The 19,500-nt window shown below is 42.1% G+C and overlaps 4 protein-coding genes across 4 annotated transcripts in view; all 4 read right to left on the bottom strand.

Annotated features, from left to right (window-relative positions):
* Nucleotides 1–19,500, bottom strand: part of LOC126565624 (NADH dehydrogenase [ubiquinone] iron-sulfur protein 6, mitochondrial) — a 384,330-nt gene that overhangs the window by 43,411 nt on the left and 321,419 nt on the right. The window lies entirely within an intron of this gene.
* Nucleotides 1–19,500, bottom strand: part of LOC126565024 (uncharacterized) — a 494,010-nt gene that overhangs the window by 155,235 nt on the left and 319,275 nt on the right. The window lies entirely within an intron of this gene.
* Nucleotides 1–19,500, bottom strand: part of LOC126564579 (probable 26S proteasome non-ATPase regulatory subunit 3) — a 561,792-nt gene that overhangs the window by 256,853 nt on the left and 285,439 nt on the right. The gene's annotated exons all lie outside the window — the stretch shown is intronic.
* Nucleotides 1–19,500, bottom strand: part of LOC126564595 (zinc finger protein 596-like) — a 394,155-nt gene that overhangs the window by 221,357 nt on the left and 153,298 nt on the right. The gene's annotated exons all lie outside the window — the stretch shown is intronic.

The following is a 19,500-nucleotide window of genomic DNA, read 5'->3' as shown; positions in this document are numbered from 1 at the left end:
AGACGCCTGTGCGTTCGTCGCCAAGGCGTTTTGCTCCGGGTGAAAAGGCGGTGCTGGAGAAAACAATCGACGAGTGGTTAGCCGCGGGAATAATTCGAGAAAGTGAGAGTGATTTTGCGAGTCCGGTAACGTTAGCGAGAAAAAAGGACGGTTCCTTACGCGTTTGTGTTGATTATCGCGAACTTAATCGAAAAATGATTAAGGATTGTTTTCCCATGAGGAACATAGAAGATCAAATCGATCGCTTGAAGTCAGCCAGAGTTTTTACCACACTTGACTTGAAAAATTCGTTTTTTCATGTTCCTGTGGAAAAGTCGAGCCAGCGGTACACAGGCTTTGTTACCCACACAGGCCAGTACGAGTTTCTTAGAACGCCTTTCGGGTTGGTCAATAGTCCAGCGAGTTTCAGCCGGTTTGTAGCGGATGTGTTTCGGGAATTCATCAAGAGTGAGCGTGTGTTGGTGTATGTGGATGATTTAATAATTCCTTCATTAGATGAGGAAAGTAATTTTCAAACGTTGAAGGAATTGTTAAATGTCGCGAGTGAGAACGGTGTGCAGTTCAATTGGAAAAAATCGCAATTTTTAAAGGATGAAGTGGAGTATCTCGGGTATGTGATTCGCAACGGGTGTTATCGCATAGCGCCGAGTAAGTTGCGATCGGTTCAGCTTTTTCCGGAACCGAAAAATGTGAAGCAGCTGCAAAGATTTTTGGGACTTACGAGTTACTTCCGAAAATTTATTGCTGGTTACGCGACAATTTCGAAGCCTTTGACAAGTTTGCTCCAGAAAGGTGTTGAGTTTGTGTTTAGTGAAGAGGAGCGTTCGAGTTTTGACGAGTTGAAACGGTGTTTGGTGACCGATCCGGTGTTAAAGATCTACGACGAAAGTGCCGAAACCGAGCTCCATACGGACGCGTCAAAGTACGGTTATGGTGCTGCGCTTATGCAGAAGAGTGACGATGACAAGTTTCATCCTGTTGCCTTCATGAGTCAACAAACATCAAACGCGGAGAAGAATTATAGTGCGTATCATTTGGAAGTGTTAGCGGTGGTTCGCGCTGTTGAAAAGTTTCGTGTGTATCTCTTAGGCATCAAGTTTAAGATCGTTACAGATTGTGCAGCGTTTGGGCATACTTTAAAATCGAAAGAACTGTCGGCAAGAATCGCGAGATGGGCTTTGATGCTCGAAGAGTATGAATATGAAGTGGTTCATAGGCCAGGTTCATCGATGAAGCATGTGGATGCGTTGAGCAGGGCACCGGTGATGATTGTGAAAAGCGATCCTATGATAGAAGCGATCAGAAAAATGCAACAAAGTGACGAGCGTGCGAAGGCAATTATTGAATTGTTAAAAACGCAATCTTTTGAAGATTTTGTCATGTGCAATGGGCTGCTGATGAAAGTAGTGAAAGGTAGGGAAGTGATTGTGGTACCATCGGGGATGCAAAGCGATTTGATACGTAGGATACACGAAAAGGGTCACTTAGGAGCTCGTAAGATAGAGGGTATTATCGAACAGGAGTTTTACATTCCAAACGCGAGTGAGAAAATAAAACAAACGATTGAGTGTTGTGTGAAATGTATCCTCGCAGAGCGTAAAAGGGGAAAAGTTGACGGTTTATTATACCCAATCGCGAAAGGTGACGTTCCGTTAGACACGTATCACGTAGACCATTTGGGTCCAATGGACATTACGGAGAAAAGGTATAAATATTTGTTTGTAGTAGTTGATGCGTTTAGTAAGTACACTTGGATATATCCTACTAAAACGACGAATTCATTTGAAGTAATTCAGCGATTAGCAACACAGAGCGAGGTATTTGGTAATCCAAGGCGTATTATTAGCGATAAAGGGGCTGCGTTTACGTCAAACGATTTTAAGCGGTATTGTGAGGATCAGGATATCGAGCGTGTGGAAGTTACGACAGGTGTTCCGCGCGGGAACGGGCAGGTAGAGAGGGTAAATCAAGTGATTATTGCTATGTTGCGAAAGATGGGTGTAAACGATCCTGCAAAGTGGTATAAGCACGTTGCCAATATTCAGCGGTGGATTAATTCGAGCCCACATCAGAGCATCGGTGTTACTCCTTTTGAAGCGATGTTTGGGGTACCGATGAGACACGAAGGAGATTTACGACTAGGTGAGCTGATGGAAGAAATTCGAGTGGCCCAACATCACGATCAACGAGAGCAGACTCGAGCTGGTGCCAGGGTTTCTATCGAGAAAGCCCAAGAAGAACAACGGAGATCGTACGACTTACGAGCGCGGTCGGCTACAACTTACCGCGAAGGCGACCTGGTGGTGATTAAGCGGACGCAGTTCGGGCCTGGAAGGAAGTACGCAGCTGAGTACCTTGGACCATATAAGGTAACCAGTGTTCGTCCACATGATCGCTATGACGTAGAAAAGATCAATGGCGAAGGGCCAAAAGTGACGTCGACGGCTTCGTCACATATGAAACCCTATCGGTTTTATTGCGGTGAGGATCCTTCGGGGCGAAAGGATCGGTCGAGGAAAGGCCGTGTGAAGTAGGGAAACGAGATAGCGATATCGTGGCGAGCGCCGAGTGAGCGAAGGGGGGTATTTAAGCGGCGCGCGCTGCTGGGTCGAGAGGTCAGTTGAACGCGAAATGTCGAAGGTGAAGGACGTGCGAATTGGAGAATAAATAAAGTGAACTAAACGAAAGCCACCCATCTTCTTCTTTTGATGTTTAACTGATTCTCACATTCATAGAAATGAACATCCTTGTTTTTCTTGGCCATCGTATGGCTTATTAGACTTGCCGACACCACGTAGTTGGATAGTCAATCCTCGCTACGGGTTAACGGAGCGACAGGCCCTAATGTGATTTGAAACCCCGGTCCTACCGTTTGAAGACCGGCGTCGCTATCGCTGTCCTATCCGTCATAAATGAACATCTTATCACATGCTATAAAAGTCATGCATCAAGACTGACACAATCAAAAATATTTGTACCTTAAACGTACGTTAGGGTCGGCCCGCAGGATCAGTAGATTTACAACGGCGCCGGTGTTCAAACGGCAGGACCAAGATGCAAATACAGACAATCCAACTACGTGATATTGGCAAGCCTAGTAAGCCATTCGATGGAAGGTATGACCTTAAAGGTCGTTAGGCCAGGAAAAAGAAGAAGAACCTGTCTATTTACTGGTCCGGGTTTCCACCATTCGGACATCGAAGGGCATTGCAAAGTATAAAGAGCAAATAAAATAATGAAAACAAGTTTATTTTTAAACAACCCCAATAAACCATTGACCAATCATATTCGAGAGATTGTGTATTGTTTACTGGGAGCATATAATGTATATCAAAACTGAAATACAATCAGATCATGAGATGCCATATTTAGTTTCAAAATATGAAACCTTCATAATTGATTTTCAATTCATGTAAGAGTTTCCGACAGTAATTGCACGCTAACATGATTCAAACTCTGTTTGTTCCATGGCCCTTACCGGCAATAGGTTAAATTTCCTATTGGTTCTTGTAATTAAAATATTTGTCCAGCGTGTCAACCCCAAAACCGATGGATAATGTTAAACTTAATTTAGCATTATATTTCACACAACGTCAATTTCCTACCAGGCACCCGAGACGAGTCCTTTGTTTGAGCTCATCCTTTTGACGTTTCACGGACGCGACCACAGTTCGTAACAATAAAATCCAATCAGCCGCCAACCCGGATCGAACAAGGTTGCGCGGAAAACGTGCATACCTTTTTACTCGGCCCCGTTCAAAAGCACTGTTACCAAAAACCGCCAAAGTGCAGGGAAAATGGTAATCTGCTCCTTTTTCTCTTCATTTTTTTCACAAATGCGTTTGCGTTGTGTGACGATGTTAACAAAAGCGCCATAGGTTGCAAAGCCATAACGAAAATCAATATCAAATTTATGAAGTGTATGAAAATTGCTATTGCCATTAAGTATTTCCTCCTGCGTGCGGAGGTTCAAAAAAGCCTTCCGTCTCACAACCTCATCCGTCCTGCTCGTCCGCTTTTGGTGTCTTTCCACACCAATCAGTGCAAGTTGATGACAGTTTTTATCATTCGATACACCGACACACCACCACCGAAAGACGGCCGAAACTTTACGCATTACCCGCCTGGGAAATGCGTGTTTCGCCTTATTCCGCAATGAACAAGAAAAAAATCAAAAAAAAAACAATCCCAAGGGCAACTGAGTTTTGTTGTGTACTTCAGCTTTTTCGATTTTTTTTTTTTCCAGAATCAGTTTTGGAAGTTTGCTTTTGGGGTGTCCGCTGTTTTTCATTATGCAGTGTTACGGCTAGTTCAGGCAAAGGATCGCGTTCGGTTGCGTACGGCCACGCGTAAGTCAAACCGATCCCAGCCTTCCAGACTCTCGACTCGTTCAAGGAAGGTACGACACTGTGGACAAATTAAAAAAGCAATTTGGTTCTCAATAAACAGTGGATCGAAATAATGAAGCACCTTTTTTTCGGTCGCTCTTGCCTTTTGGGTTGGAATGGCTGCTTCAGGGTTTTAGTACCACTTTTACGACCCGTGCAAGGAAAATATTTAACGCTGACTTTGGTATGTCGGCCGTTTTCCTTTTTTGCACTAGCATGGGATTGATAAACTTTGCAAACAGACATTTAAATAGATCCAGAGCCTTTGAAGGATTGAAAATTATTTCATTAGTGGACATGTTGCTAACGATAAAGGCAATATAATTCGAACAATGAAATGACTAAAAAATATGAAACAAAAAGATGAAGAATGCATTCACCAACCCATAATCTTGTCATGTCATAAAACATTTGCATTATGCAACATTTGCTGTTGTGTAAGCTAAACTTCTTACAGATTATCAAAATTCAAACAATGTTTCTTATTATCGGTTAGTATATAGGGGAATTGTTTGTGAAATCCACGGTTTTACTGTCGAACATAAACATATCAAAAGAGAGCACTACGGGAATGGTAACTGTAAGTTTCATTAAGCAAGGAACAAATACAGGGACGACGGGCGAATAAAAAGGAATTAAAATACGAGGGAAATAAATTGGATCACTACAACGGCATAATGCATGTCGCGTTTCTAATGCCAGGAGTTCTATTTGACGAAGGAATGGTGGAGAAGCATGCGACCAGACAGAGGAAAGTATATCCGAAGCATCTGTAAACCCAGGCATAGCCCCATCCTAGCGCTACTCAGGCATTAAATCGTGCTGCCCTTCATGAGAACTACATTTCCATTTTAAAAACAGATTCTTCGATGCGCGAGGAAGTTAAGACCACACCTAATGATCTTCGCCCGAGGGTAGTTCCGGGTATTTTCATGAACAAGTATAGTCATTTAGACCAAATCAGCCAGTACTACACTGATGGATCATCTTCTGAGGAGGGCACTGGCTTCGGTGTTTTTAGCGAGTCCACCGAGGCTTTTTCCAAATTGAGGCAGCCATGTAGTGTTTACACCGCAGAGCTTGATGCTATCGATGATAGCAGCGAGACCTTCTGACCAGTACTTCATCTTCACTGATAGCCTGAGTGCTATTGAAGCTCTAAGATCTCCGAAGGCTGTTAAGAGTCAGGATTTCCTCACCATCAAAATCATTGAACTGCTTGGCTCAACGTTCTATAAGGCGTAAAGGATCTCGCTAATTTGAGTCCCTTCTCATTGTGGAATTCCCGGCAATGAGAAGGCAGACTCACTGGCCAAAATAGGCGTCAAAGAAGGCGCTTTTTACGACCGACCTATCTCGGCCCAGGAGTTCCTTCATTTCCCACAACAACTTTACCTGTTGTTGAGAATGAAGGAATGGGTCAAGAGTGTATGTCCTATTCGAATGCGAGATAGGACTCATAGGAGTTGGCTGGATTCGGTACCTTCCCATCAAAAATTACTTAATGAGTTAAGACCAAACAGAAGTCGTCTTGAGTCTAACGGCGGCAAAGGTGTAGAGCCAAAGGTGCGTTTATAAGCGACTCAAGTGAAATATCTTTGAATACTTTCAATTGTACTGGAACTTTATGGAACTTTATGGTGTCCATCTACCATAAAGATCAAACGACACTTGCATACTCCAGGATGGAACGCATAAGACTGCAATACAATGTCCGAAATCAACTCGTACACGAATAATACCGCCAAGAGTCTTGTTGACTTTCATTATGACTTCGATAACATGTTAATTTAGATTACAAGTTGGAAGAATCGTAAAAAAGCTAGATATAAGATTGTATTTTAAGGAATACATCCAGACCGTAGTTACGAAATAAAAATATATGTTCTTTGAAGTTCAACATGTCATCAACGAAGGTCACACACAGACTAGTGAATGACTACGAGAATGAGCGAAGGAATAAAAAAAAATCGATGCAGATATCAAATATAAAAGGCATCCAGATACTACTGAAGTAAAGAACAATCAACAATCGAATTCAACAAGTGTTTCAATTGTTGTAAGCTGCGTGTCGTTTGTAATAAAATTTTATTCGATAAGCAACCACTAGAGTGTAGCAATACGGCCTGGGTTTCCCTTAAGAATAAAAAAAAAACCACTAGAGTGTGTAGACTCGATAACTTTCATTTTGTGATCTCCCAGTTTAGCGTTAGTATTTATCAAACATAGTCATTTGTTTTTCCATTCCACTTACCTCACTAAACAATTCCAAAACCAACTTGCGGGTATATCATGAACAGTTGTATCAAGACTTGATGACAATACATTTAAAATCTTATGACTATATATAACCTTCTCACTTCAGCATACCAACTTCGCACTCTACTTGGCTTAACGACGATGTTGAGGATAATTATACATTAGTACATATACTTAAAAATATTAATACTAATACTTACGTAATTGTTCTGCTTGTTTTTTGACTTCACAACACCACGAGGTTTTGGCCTGCCGTTATTGGCTTTCTTTGTCGTAGCTGAAGGCAGTTCGGATAGAATTCGATACCTGATGCAGCACTATAAAAAAAGAATGAATTCAGAAAAACTCTTAAATTTTACGTTTAAAAACGCGACATATCTCAACACTTTCTTAAATAAATGTTAGCGTTCATTTTAATATAAAATAGCTCAGACTAAGAGCAAACATATTACCCTCAGTTCATAAAACGATATACCGTTTATGCGCCGTTCGATTGCCTAACATATTACGCCCATTTTATCGACTGGTCATTTGCTCGTTACGATTCCGCACACCATTCAGCTGCACCATTCACGATACGCAAGAAACATTTTGAAAAAAGATACAAAAAAAACATCTCTTCTACTTCCATTGCATACGATCCGATGAATGCCATTTATGGAGCAGAAATATTGAAAATTAAAAAAGCTCACACTGTCCTCTACTCGCTGTGGCCAAATATCCAACATCACTTCGCCAGCACCAAACGTACATACGTCTGGTAATCGAACTACAATTTTCCCGTGACATTAAAGCGCATTCCACTCAACCATTTCGCAACATAATGCGGCCAACGGGTTTTCGCTCCCGGTTTGCCCGACTGACAGCATGGTAACATTGGAATTCGTGTAAAGCAACGTGACTCCGGTGCGGTTCGGCGAAACAGTTGTGCCCGAATGCAGCAAAAAGTATCCATCCCCAAACCAACCGGGACCAAATTTCCATATCATCATCATCATCATCGTCGTCATCGGCGGAATCCAACATGAACGAGTTTGACTCAGGGGTCATGTCGAGTGTGGAACCTGAACCGACAATGATGTCCCACGGGATTCAATTGCTTCGCCATTCTTCGCTGCTTCGTTACATCCGTGTTTCGGTGCACGCCCATTGACTTCCCACGTTCCATCGCCTGGGCGACTGGGGATTACCGTTACACAAACGTACCTTATGCCATGTTAATGATCCGTGCGCACTTACTACGGTCTAATGGATGGTAAAAATATGTCACTGGAAATATCTTTCCCCATCGGTGTGTTTTCCATCCTTAGTTGCTGAATGTGCGTGTGCAAGGGAGAGTGAAATAATAAAAAAACAACCTCCCACACTTCCGCGTGAGGAGTATTTGTTGGGAAAAAGATGAAAACACGCAGCAAAAAAGCGAACACCAAGCAGACGCACCAGCAGACAAAGTTGCCCTATTTATCGGAACAGGTGTAGGAATTAATTTTCGCACCGACCATTTTCCTTTCCACCATCCCGAGCCAAGACGAATTTTTGTATCCCGTCCAAAAAAATGGCAGGTAAATGACCTATCTGGCAACTTTTTTTTCCTTTGCGTAAAAAACTTTCGCTCTAAATTTCATCGATTACGCAACGTCTGCCTTCAAGATATTGCATAGACGACCGTTTGCAGAAAATTGAGATAAGTTTAGCTTGCCCTACGCCCTTCTTATCCCTAATCTACCGCTCATTTCGTGTTCAGGATTAGAGCTGGAATTAATTTTATGGAAGTCTCAAAACAGTTCAGCAAAAGTTCAGGTCGATTGATCTCCGTGGGGCAGATGGGTAGCAAAATATGGGCAGCTACATTATGACGGTAGAAAATGATTCATGGGTGCTTCCGCTGCCCTTGTTACACAGCTTTACAGCTATGAAATGAGCTAAATAATCTTTCTACCCCCCCCCCCCCCCCCACTCATTGTTCTCCCAGCAAACCTGTACGCACCGGATATGCTCACGAACGCGCACTTAGTTATCAATTCAAATTGCTAACAAATAGCTTCACTAATCGAACGCCAAGTATGGGCTGGAGGGGATACAGGGCTGTGAGACTTTCCTGGTCATCATAAATCATCCCTTACATGATCGGTTTTCGTTAGAATATGCTTTTCGGCATGAAGTGGTGGCGCGTAGTCGATGATTCATCCCCGTTCGTCCGTGCATCAGCACGTGCAGGCACTCCGGCACGAACCAACAGGTAGCGTACGTAGAGGCAATTTCGCTTCGCCTTCGATATGTGCTTCGGTCAATATAATAAAACATTCTATTGAAAAGCCGTTCAGTAGGGTAAAGCTGCTGGGTAATGTTTATTTTAAGCGTAGGAAGCACAAGCAAAAGCGAAATCGAATGAGTGTGTTTGCTTCTCTCGCTTCCACATTCCTGACATGGCCACAGCAAAGCCTTGCTTACCGACTTGCACTAATACAGCACTGTGAATTGCTTTTGGTGGACAAACTCCATTATCGGGACACGTCGATACAACCCGTTCCTACGTCCAGTGCTTCCTGCCGAATGTCCCACAAATCCAACCCGCCCGAACGGATGGCAGTGGTCGTACACCAAACCCGGTTCCTGGACGCGACCGGTGGTATTAAGTGCAAATTTTCTTATCACTTAAGCAATTTTCCACATCAATTCTTCGTCCAACCGTCTTGAGGCGACACCGGATTGACTTTCGTGGCTCGTAGGGCCAACAGCTCTGGTCCGGCTCAATGTTTGGAAGTGTATACACACTCGGAGGGCAGGAAAATCCCGCAAGGAAGTGATGATGGTGGTGTTGATGGTGTAGTGCTTACAGTTTGCCATTCGCCAGACATTCCTGCTACCCCGATTTAGCCTACCAACTTTCCGAGATTCAACCGGTTGGAATAATCCTCTCGCCTTCGGTCGAAACGTAGGAGCATGTCGCTACGAGTTGCGTAAATAATAAACACGAGCACAAAATTGTTACTAACCTTTCAGGCGAGCGAATGTCCCTGTCGGTATAGCTCTATTCATATACGTCTGGAGACTGCACATGCCTAAAGCGTGTGTACGTTGTAAGAGGTGTTACGAGAGGTTTTGTCTGGGTTTGCTTTTATCGTTTAGCCAAACCAGAAGACTATACTGTCATGAATGTCTCTTTTAAAGGCGCTATTGAAGATGCAGAAAAATAGTTGATGAGTTATGAAGTTTCAATTTGTAGTAGTTTATCGTTTTGAGTAGAAAAGCTATTTATGAACCTATTGTTTGATAGGTAAAAGTATGGATCGCAGGAATAATCATCAGGATAAGGAGCATCGAGTTTTAGTTTAGGCACCAAATTGGCCTCGAGGTTTTCAAAATATTATTCTCCAAATTATACAGTCGAAACTGCTGTGTTTTGTAATCTAAACTATTCATATTAAACTAACTTGACTTACATTTTACTTTCATCTTATGACATTTTTTTTTTATTTGCTGTCTTTCGATTGGAATGTATTTGTACCCCTTAAAGTCTGAAAAATATTATTTTTCGATCATCAATCATCCGGTGACAGGTTGGGTTCTTGTTCGAGGCCAACTTATATTGAAAAGTGTCAAACTCTTTGCAAACTCGCTTCAATCTAACCAGGTTTTGTTGATTTAAGTACGCAGTGTTCAATCCAACTAAACTTATATCGTTCTTTCAAGAAACAGATGAAATCTATTTCAATGTCAATTGTCATCTCCCTAGCATTCTTTGAATACTGAGACGAAAGTAATTCATTATCACTTCAAGCATAACACTATTTCCGATAGACTTGCGAGCTCAGTATTCCAGTGCCAATGTGGGTGCAAGTGACATTCAAGCCTTTTTTCCTGCAAAACAAAGCTCATCAATCCTAACTCGTGGTAGCCAATAAGAAGAAGTGGGTGTCAGGGAACGAGGGTCTTAACGACGCCTACATACACCTAGCAGACCAAAAAAGAAACTTTCGGCCCACCACTGTCGGAAAGTTACAGTGGTTTAGTGTTTTCCTGTAGTTATGTCTTCCTATAGCGCCAAAGACAATCTACCAGCGTCACACCATCACTTTGGTTAAGGTTGAGAAGAAACCAGTCATAAAAGCCAGCCGCCGCCTGTGAAGTAAAACGAAGGAATGAAGTTGGCGTACCACTCAGCATAGAAATGTGTTCTTTCTTTCATTCTTGCTTCACTGTTTGCTCTGTGGCTGCGGGTGTTGGCAGGAAGATTAAGCAGAAAGGAAACGAACCGCAACCGCTGGACCCCAGGCCGGGTTGGTATAAAGCAACAAATTTCATAACTTTTCTCATAACTCATCCTGACGAAAGATGGCGTCTGTTGGTGACTGCTTTGTAATCACATAACATTACTGAAAACGGTGCTCCGATTCCGGTGCAAACAAAACGGTAAGCAGGGCCGCAGTGAAAGCAGCAGCACAAAGCGCAAGAAGAAACAGTTTGTCTGTACTGAATGGACGGACGAATGGTTAGCAGCGAAGACGAAGGTGTGACGTTTGGTCAATTCGTCCGTACGCTTTGTTTTGGATTGATTATAATAATGGTGATGATTGTGGAAAAGGGCACCAGATACAACGAGAATATGATCCTGTGACTGGTGAAAGAATGATCGCTGCCCTTCTGCTGCAAGAGAGTTATAATAAACAGATCCTTTTGTGAAGGGCAATTAAGTCTTTCGCAAGATGTTGTGTAGCTAGTGTGCCGTTTTTGCTGAGCGTAAAAGCAACATTAGGAAAATGAAATGTGCTCAACCAATTCTGAGTAAAGTAAAGTGAACATATAATTGCAAGCAAACTTGAAAAATTTTTCTTGCAGATATAAGGGATACCTAATTCTTGCCATAGTCTTTACAGCATCCCTTGCAACTTTCTTATTGTTCCATTTAGTAAGAAACTGTACACATTATACTAAAGAAGGGAATATTTGTAACCTCATGTTTATCATCCAATCCTTCTTTTCGACATTACTATGTGCTGAAATGGTACTCCAAAAAGGGCAATAAAAAACTTTCCCCTAACAAATTAAATCACAAACAGCAAATACTCTCACAAGCAACAACTTTCCATAAGCTCTCAGCATGGCGCTCATTTCATTTATAAAGCTCCTCCATAGGTTCTGCCATAGCGGAAAAGAAACTATATTAAAATATTTTCCTAGAGCAGTACATCCGAAACAAAAGCAGTACTGCTGTACGTAGGCTGCCTAGAGACGAATTCATACTACATTATCCCGGGAGGCAAGTGCCACAAGAACGTGTGGCTCGTGCTGTTAACAAGAGTTTCCACTTTTCCGAACACACCGTCTGGAACACACCATGCTGAAAGTTTCACTCTCGAGTAGGACAACAGATATGGAATGTTTTCATGCTGATTTTCAGCATCAGCTTTACCTGCCTTTAAGCCTGAATTCCTGAGGCCCCGGGGTGGAATATGTGCCGTGTAAAAATAGTCCGCATCACAACAAACCGAAACCATGTAACATGGTTAACATCATTCGTTCATCAACGGCGCAACTTCATACTGTGGACACCAACGCACCAACCCAACAAGCCCAACATTTTGAGCTTCATTACTCACGCCGTATGAATTCATTCGGAACCGCTTGTAAAACCATCAGGCTAAAACATGATCATCATCGCGCCCTCTTCCTTGTGTACGTTGTGTTGGGTAGCACGCCATTCGGGATGAACGATTTGCCGGTACAAATAGAACATGGTAATCTATAATTTTAACATCCACAAAGCGGCCCGAAAATCAAAAGCTTTCGGGCGCAACAACATGCTGCTGTCGTTACTCGTCGGTTGAAGCTGATCATCATCCATCAGTTCCGAGCTCGGCAATGTCCTAACTTTTTGGAAAACCTCCCCGGAAGCGTGAGGGTGTGGATTAGAAGCAGTGGGCGAGGAACAATTAACGAAAACAATTTCTGCAAACCGGTTGTCGTTAGTAAGCATTTCAGTGAGGAGGAACCGACACACAACGGAAAACCGACACTAGGAGTCAGGGGGATCCCATCCCATCCAACTTCAGGCATGATCGAGCGGGGTAAAGCTGGTAAAGACTACGGGAGCCGGAAGACGAAAGCACGAATTATTCCCTAATCGCTCAAAGTACGCTAATCGGGCTAGAAAAGTTTTAATGGAAAAAGTGCTTTTGGTTTTTGGGAGGTACATTACCATGAACCCAGAGGGAGAAGAGTAAAAGGGTTGGGCTTTTCGGTGCGCAACATTGGGTCCAAGTTTTTCAGTAGGTAATTAAACGATTTAATAACGATAACGTAACGGTGGTACAATTTGCTTTTCCTTCTTTTTATTTCCTCTCGAAGGCTGGCCTACGCGACTGGGCTTCGAAACACGACCACGGCCAAGATGGTAAGTTTGAGTAGTCTTTTTTACCTTGCCACAAACTCCTTACTAAGTTTCTGGACGCGGGGAGGGACAAATACTTTAAAATACCACCAAGATTAACTTGTTACCCCGTTTCTTGCAAGTGACTCAGCACCAAATTGTCAAAACAGTTCGTCTCCGTTCTACCCTTTCACTTTGACATGTTCAGATGGAAGGAAAAACGTGCAAATGGAGTTTAACTCGAACTCCGAAACAACTACTTGCAACCACTTTGCTTTTTCCATCAACTTGCCGCAAGCTGGACAAATGTGGGCAAAATGAAACATTCATTAAATTGATCACAGTTTCTGGGGCAAGCTTTGTACGGGTAAAGCTTTGAAGTACCTCACATTTAAGCTAACGTAGCATATGTCTTGAAGAAAAAAATCATTATACTTACTAATTAACTCCATGTCTTCTTCTTCTTCTTCTTTTTCTTGGCTTGGCGGCCATCGAATGACTAACCAAACTGCCAATACCACGTAGTTGGCGAGTCAGTCCTCACTACGGGAGGATGGTCTGGATGGGATTTGAACTCCGCTCCAGCTGTGTAAAGACCGGCGACGCTATCGCATATACCGGCCTGGTGGTGCCCCTGTATAAAAAGAAAATTTATTCGTAAATTCAAAAAGCTTACAAAAAAACTTGTTAAGAACATCATGTGTCATGTTTTTCGCGGTAAGCGCGAAACACATTATAATTACATCTTTTTTAATTATCAAAAGAACACATTTAATCCTGAATGATTGTACGAAGTTTATGGTAAAACATTTTTATCCCTGTGTTTCTGCTATCATTTTAATTCTATACCTCGTTCCCTTTCATTTCTGAACAATTTTGTAATCTTTTCTGTTTTTATTATACGGAGCGGTAGGCATTCCTACCGCTCCTGATCAAAACAGTAAAATCCAGCTGTAATCTGCATTGAAATCGTATTTATGCTCACCGTCCCGACGTACAAAAAATTACTTCCATCCTCATCTAGCAGCGCTCTCGCCATTGGAAAAGTATAGTCCGCTTCAGGCACCACAAGGCAATAAAAGTGACAATTTCGCTAAAGTCATCCTACTTTACGAGTTCGAACTGTGCGCGCCTAAGCGAGCCGGGTGGTGGACTATCGATTTAATTTCCTGGCACTACCGTTACAGCTACTGGCCAACCAGTTTTAAGGAGCAGCTTCCGTCAAGGCTAGAAAACACGCTTTGATTACTTTACCCTCGTCAGATGAAATGTCCGAGCGGAATACACTATCCCTGAAAGGGCTAAATTCCACAGTATCGTACACTCCTTCATAATACAGCGGGTAGAACGAAAAAGGTAGTGCCATGCAGCCGCGTCTAGCTTTTTGGACCCTCCATTTTTCGTAAGTTCTCGACTCGTTTACCCCATTTTGGAGCCCTTTTGGTTCCGCTTGAATTGTACACCCAATAAAATGGGAATGGGTGAAAGATGTGGGTTCGATTAAAATCGGTGACGAGATTGTTTGGGTCGCCGCCGGTCCCTTTTTTGCTCTCGGGGTACTCCGATATCGGCATCATCTCGGTAATAAATAAGTTTAGCCTCTTTATCGGCCAGCGTGCCACACTGCGAGTGGAAGCTCCGGAAACGACCCCTCAAGCGTAGTGTTGGAAGTGGGGGTGCCCATTTTAAAATGGGATAACACTTTATAGCAACATCCGGCGACACTAGCTTTTAGTGGAACATCATCGATCGGTTCATTGCGCTCGGTCAAAGCGGTTCGGATAGTCTCGTCGCAATAGGCTTTAAAGCAAATTGAATCACGCGATACCATTAACTGTTGAAGCTGTTAGACTTTGCAATGTTATTACTTCATTGCCAAACCTAGCACAAAGCGAACCTTTTGCCTAAAGGAACTTGAAACTTAAACATTTTATGGTTAGTCTGTCAGATTCTTTCAGATAAATTCTTTCAGCAACATATTTTAACATCAAACTCGCCATGAAGTAGCATTCAAAGCAGGATTAATGCTTCTTTCAGCCAGCAGGAGAGTTTTGATAGGTCGTAAACTTTCGTGACGGCAACACATTGGATAAAAAAAGACCAAAATGACAATAGAACACCAACCAACCTTCACCACTGATGCCAGTGGTTTTTGTGCTTAACCACCCTGGCACATCACATCTTGAGCGATTTTCCCAGCAGAAGCAGTTATTTATCATTGTCAGCCATTGGTTGGTCAGCTTTCTGGAGGAGAATGAAAACTGTCGTCAAACATTTGGCTGCCGTTTGAGATTGGAAAGTAAGCGGATCAAGAGCGCAAACTTATCAGCTAAACATTTCCATCAACGCCTCGTATCCGAGCTCCATTCCGTGGTTGGAGAGTTTTTCCATTCTTTTTTCCTTACCCAACCTGATAACAAACAGCTCCGATCTTCATTTAAACCACATTTCTTTCTGCATCCCGAGAACATACTGCGAAAAGAAAGTAAACCACATCACAGCATAAAATTCTTCCCTCGCTTTCCCACCACTATCCATACATCCTTCTGTCATACTTTTCGCTAGGGTCAAGAGTTCAAACAAGGGTTAGGTATGGGTAGATGACTTTCGAACATAAAGATGTCCTCGGGCAGATTATACCAGCTACCATCAGCTGGAAGGAAGCAGAATGTTTTACACCTTTCCTGCGATAAGTGGCAGAGTAAGAGAAAGAAAGAACGAGCGGTACTTTTTATCCCTTTCAGGACCTTCTCAACATACCAGTTCCATCTTCGTTTGAAGTGGAAAGTCTTGAGCGTAAATTTTTGGCTCAAACAATCTACGGAACAAAAACTTCCACAAAAACTGACCACTCCTATCCGCTTTCTGTAGAACGAACCCCGAACACACACAGACACACAAAAACCCTCATAACAGCTCTAAAGTTGTAACGAAGAAAAACATTAGCCAACAAAAGCCCGAAAACAGCATCCTTCAAAATTGCGAAAAGAATGATGAAAACCATAACATAAGGTCCACACACCACGTTGGCCATAAAAGCGTCTTTTGGTCACACCGAACAAATCGTTATTCTGCATTAACGCTATATGTTCCTCAAGGTATATGTGTGTGTATGTGCTTTTTCTTTTCTGTGATTGTACAAACAGCAAACTCACCACTCAAAGGACAGGCTAAAAGTTTGATTTATTCCCCGCGATAAGCCCTCCGTTTCCCATTTACAAGTGGAAAGCAAAAACTCGAAAGCAGGTTTTCGTTGCAAGATTTTCCCACTTTCTGTGCAAAAGAAAGTTGAAGCTGAATCCTGAGACAGGGGGTTGAAAAGAATAAACGAAATTTATCCTGCAATGTGATCACACACATAACAATTCGCAATGGCTTATACTTTGATCGCCATCTTCCATTTGCAGACCAGTTTGGGAAATGGACGCTTGGACTGACGCCGTCTCGAAGCGCAAGTTTATCCGTTTACGCCTCAAGAAATGATGATGAGACGTATACAAACCACAGTCCACCTCAGCAGCAAATAAATTGCAAGGGAACGAAAAGATTAAGCACAGATAAGAAGCCGCACACGGCACTAAACTTGTTGATCTACCCCTGGTGACACTGCACCGGCCGGTGTCGTGGGAAGGTACCGTGTGTTTGCGGCTGTGTTCTGTCCTGTCCCCACACCCGGTTGGTCAGTTGCTTTGTTTTAAAATGTATACTATCGTTCATTTTTTATGCCAACTGTCTTGAAACGCCACCAAATGGAGTGGGGAAAGTACAATGGAAATACAAACCACCACTCCACGAGACAGGAGACAGGCTAGTGTCCATGCCGTCCCCTGAATGTCCTGCATAAAGTCTCTGCTTATGTCATTTGCGTTTACGTTCGTATTTGTGTTCGCTTTGTTGACTTACATTGTTAGCAGAACGCGTCGAGTGTCCCTTCCGTTTCTGCTATTATTTTTCTCTTTGCACGTTTTGATTTCATTGGCGTTTCGTTTGTTGCGCCTGAATTTATAGACACCAAGGTTCGGATGTCTGCCAGTGGCTGTGTTTGATTTCATCATTATATTTACATTCAAGGAGCGCCCGTACAAATGACTGCCTTCCCGCCGATGCCTTACCCTACCGGAGGGTAAGATATCCCGTAACTTCAAGCAACAGACAAACTTGCATTGACAAACGAGCGCGCACGAACATCACAATTGTGAGCGAAGACACTGTTGCGTTCTTTCTTGCCCTTTCTTCAACATCAAAGTTCAACGTGGCGGCACGAATGTTGGCTGGCAGTGCCGGGAGGGCAAAATCTTTTGCATAACGTCAACATTCATCTTGTCGTTGTTGTTTCGCGTCCCGCTCGGGCGATACGATTGTTTTCTTAATTCGATTTTATGATCGTTATCAACTTACAAATTCACTGCGTCGCCGGGTAAAATGTGCCACTGTCAAACAGAGTAAGCGACAAATTCGATTGTTTGCTAACGTGGGCGTGGGGTGTTGTTTGACGCGAAAGCAAAACTCTGTCCGGGAGTGGATGCTTTATTTTTTAAATCATCGCGCAACGTGATAGTCTGACTATTCGGTGAAATGTAAGTATGCAAGATGGTTGACAATTGTTTCTGTTTGTCTAGGCACTTATAGTGAGAGATGGACTTTATCGTCGAAGGAAATAGAGAACTAGGAGGACTATTAAATAGTAAACACTGTGAAAATACACATTGTTGAGCAATCGATCAGTTTATCAAAGTTTATTAGTTTATCAAATTTCCTACGATGGTATAAACTTTAAAGAAGTTTTAAGTAGGAGACCAGTTGGCGGTACCGGAACCGCACGCCAGGAACAGCCTTCGTAGCCCTCTGTCAACAAGACTCACTACCCAATTAATGGGTATGATCGAGTCAAGGAAGCTACAAATGCCAGAAAAATTCCTTTTAAAGTTTTTGTAGCAGAAGATGAAGAAAAGAATTTCTTCTGCGTGGCTTAACGACCCACTAGGTCACACCGAGTATCGTAATTGAATCGACAGTTCTCACTATGATGGAACCGTCTTGACGGGATTTGAGTACCAGTCCTGCCGTATAAAGACCGGCGCAGCTGTCTCTTTTACCCGATGGTCGATACCGAAGGGAGTACTAATGCATATAAATATAAATGAAATATTAATAATGTTCCAAAACTAAGTATTATTTTGTGACTTACTTATATACGCCTTTTTTCCTCGCGCCTTTTTATCTAGAACATGTTATTATTATTTTAGAAAACCTTTTAATTCTCACAATAAATGAAAGAGATAAAATAATGTTTTTTTTTTATAAAAATAACAGCAAAGCAGTAAACTATCAATGTTTGTTTTAAATAACCTTAAACAATTACACTTTCATCAATAAAGAACAACTTAAAATCATGGAGTAAAGAAAATCAGATTGCTTCAAATACTTTCGTGTTGCTTCCTTACAAACTTATATCAGCAACTGTCATCTACTTCGTCCCTCAGCATTACAATCACAAATGATTTTAGGCTGCCAGCTTTCAGAAGTTGATTGTTGTAAATTATATAGACCCGCGTGTGAGAGGACGGTCTTAATAGTCTTTGACATTGATCTTCAAAATTGATTTAGGTCGTCTTTTTAATGCGTGGACTTGTTTCAACACAATTTCTTGGATAAATTAACGATTTCTTCAAAACTAAATCCGAAACAAAATCACATGAAACCGTTAAGAAGTGTACTACATCCAGTGTTCCAATGTACTTTATCAGCATCATTAATGCAGCTTACCAGTTTCGCGTATTGTTTTCTTTGTTGTATTCTTTATCTTGTTGTCCTACCAAATGTCTACCAAATAATTACGATACAAATGTACTACGCCGCTAACGAGACAAAGTCTTCGTAAGCTTTTTTTCACTGGAATTACATGTGATCCATTGCAAGACGCACTCTGCCTTTGAAATGAATCCACCACACATTTCACAAAAAGTACCTAAAATCTCTTCCATGTTTTTGAAATACCGACTTGAAAATCTATCATTACCAAAAAGCAACAGTCAACAAAAGGCTGGCAATTTTTCTTATATGTTCCTCCCTGAAATACTTGATACAAAAATGCTTCAGCAAGAAAACTCCAATGATCCTTCAAGGAAACCGCCAAGTGTTTTCTTTGCTAGCTTTGGAGAGTGGAGACAGTTTTTCTAGTTGCAGAACACAAATATATAGGCCGAAAAAGAACAGCTTCCCAACACACTTCTGCGAAACACCAAATTGACAAAATGTTAAACAATTTCTTAAAATTTAATTTGGATATGACAAGAGCCAACGAACTTCTGTTTTGCTTTCTCGACGCAACTTTTTTCGTACAAACCGTCATAAGTGGCTTCTTGTACTCCAGTGCAGCACCAAAGCTCTCTTTCCGTTCCGGATATAACCTAAAGCCTACCCCACCAACAGCATAAAAACCGAATGGATCATCTCATGGCTAAAGAAAACACAAATTTTTAA

Source organism: Anopheles maculipalpis, chromosome 3RL (genome assembly GCF_943734695.1).
Source record: "Anopheles maculipalpis chromosome 3RL, idAnoMacuDA_375_x, whole genome shotgun sequence".
Taxonomy (NCBI): domain Eukaryota; kingdom Metazoa; phylum Arthropoda; class Insecta; order Diptera; family Culicidae; genus Anopheles; species Anopheles maculipalpis.
This window is presented reverse-complemented; position numbering and strand designations above follow the sequence as displayed.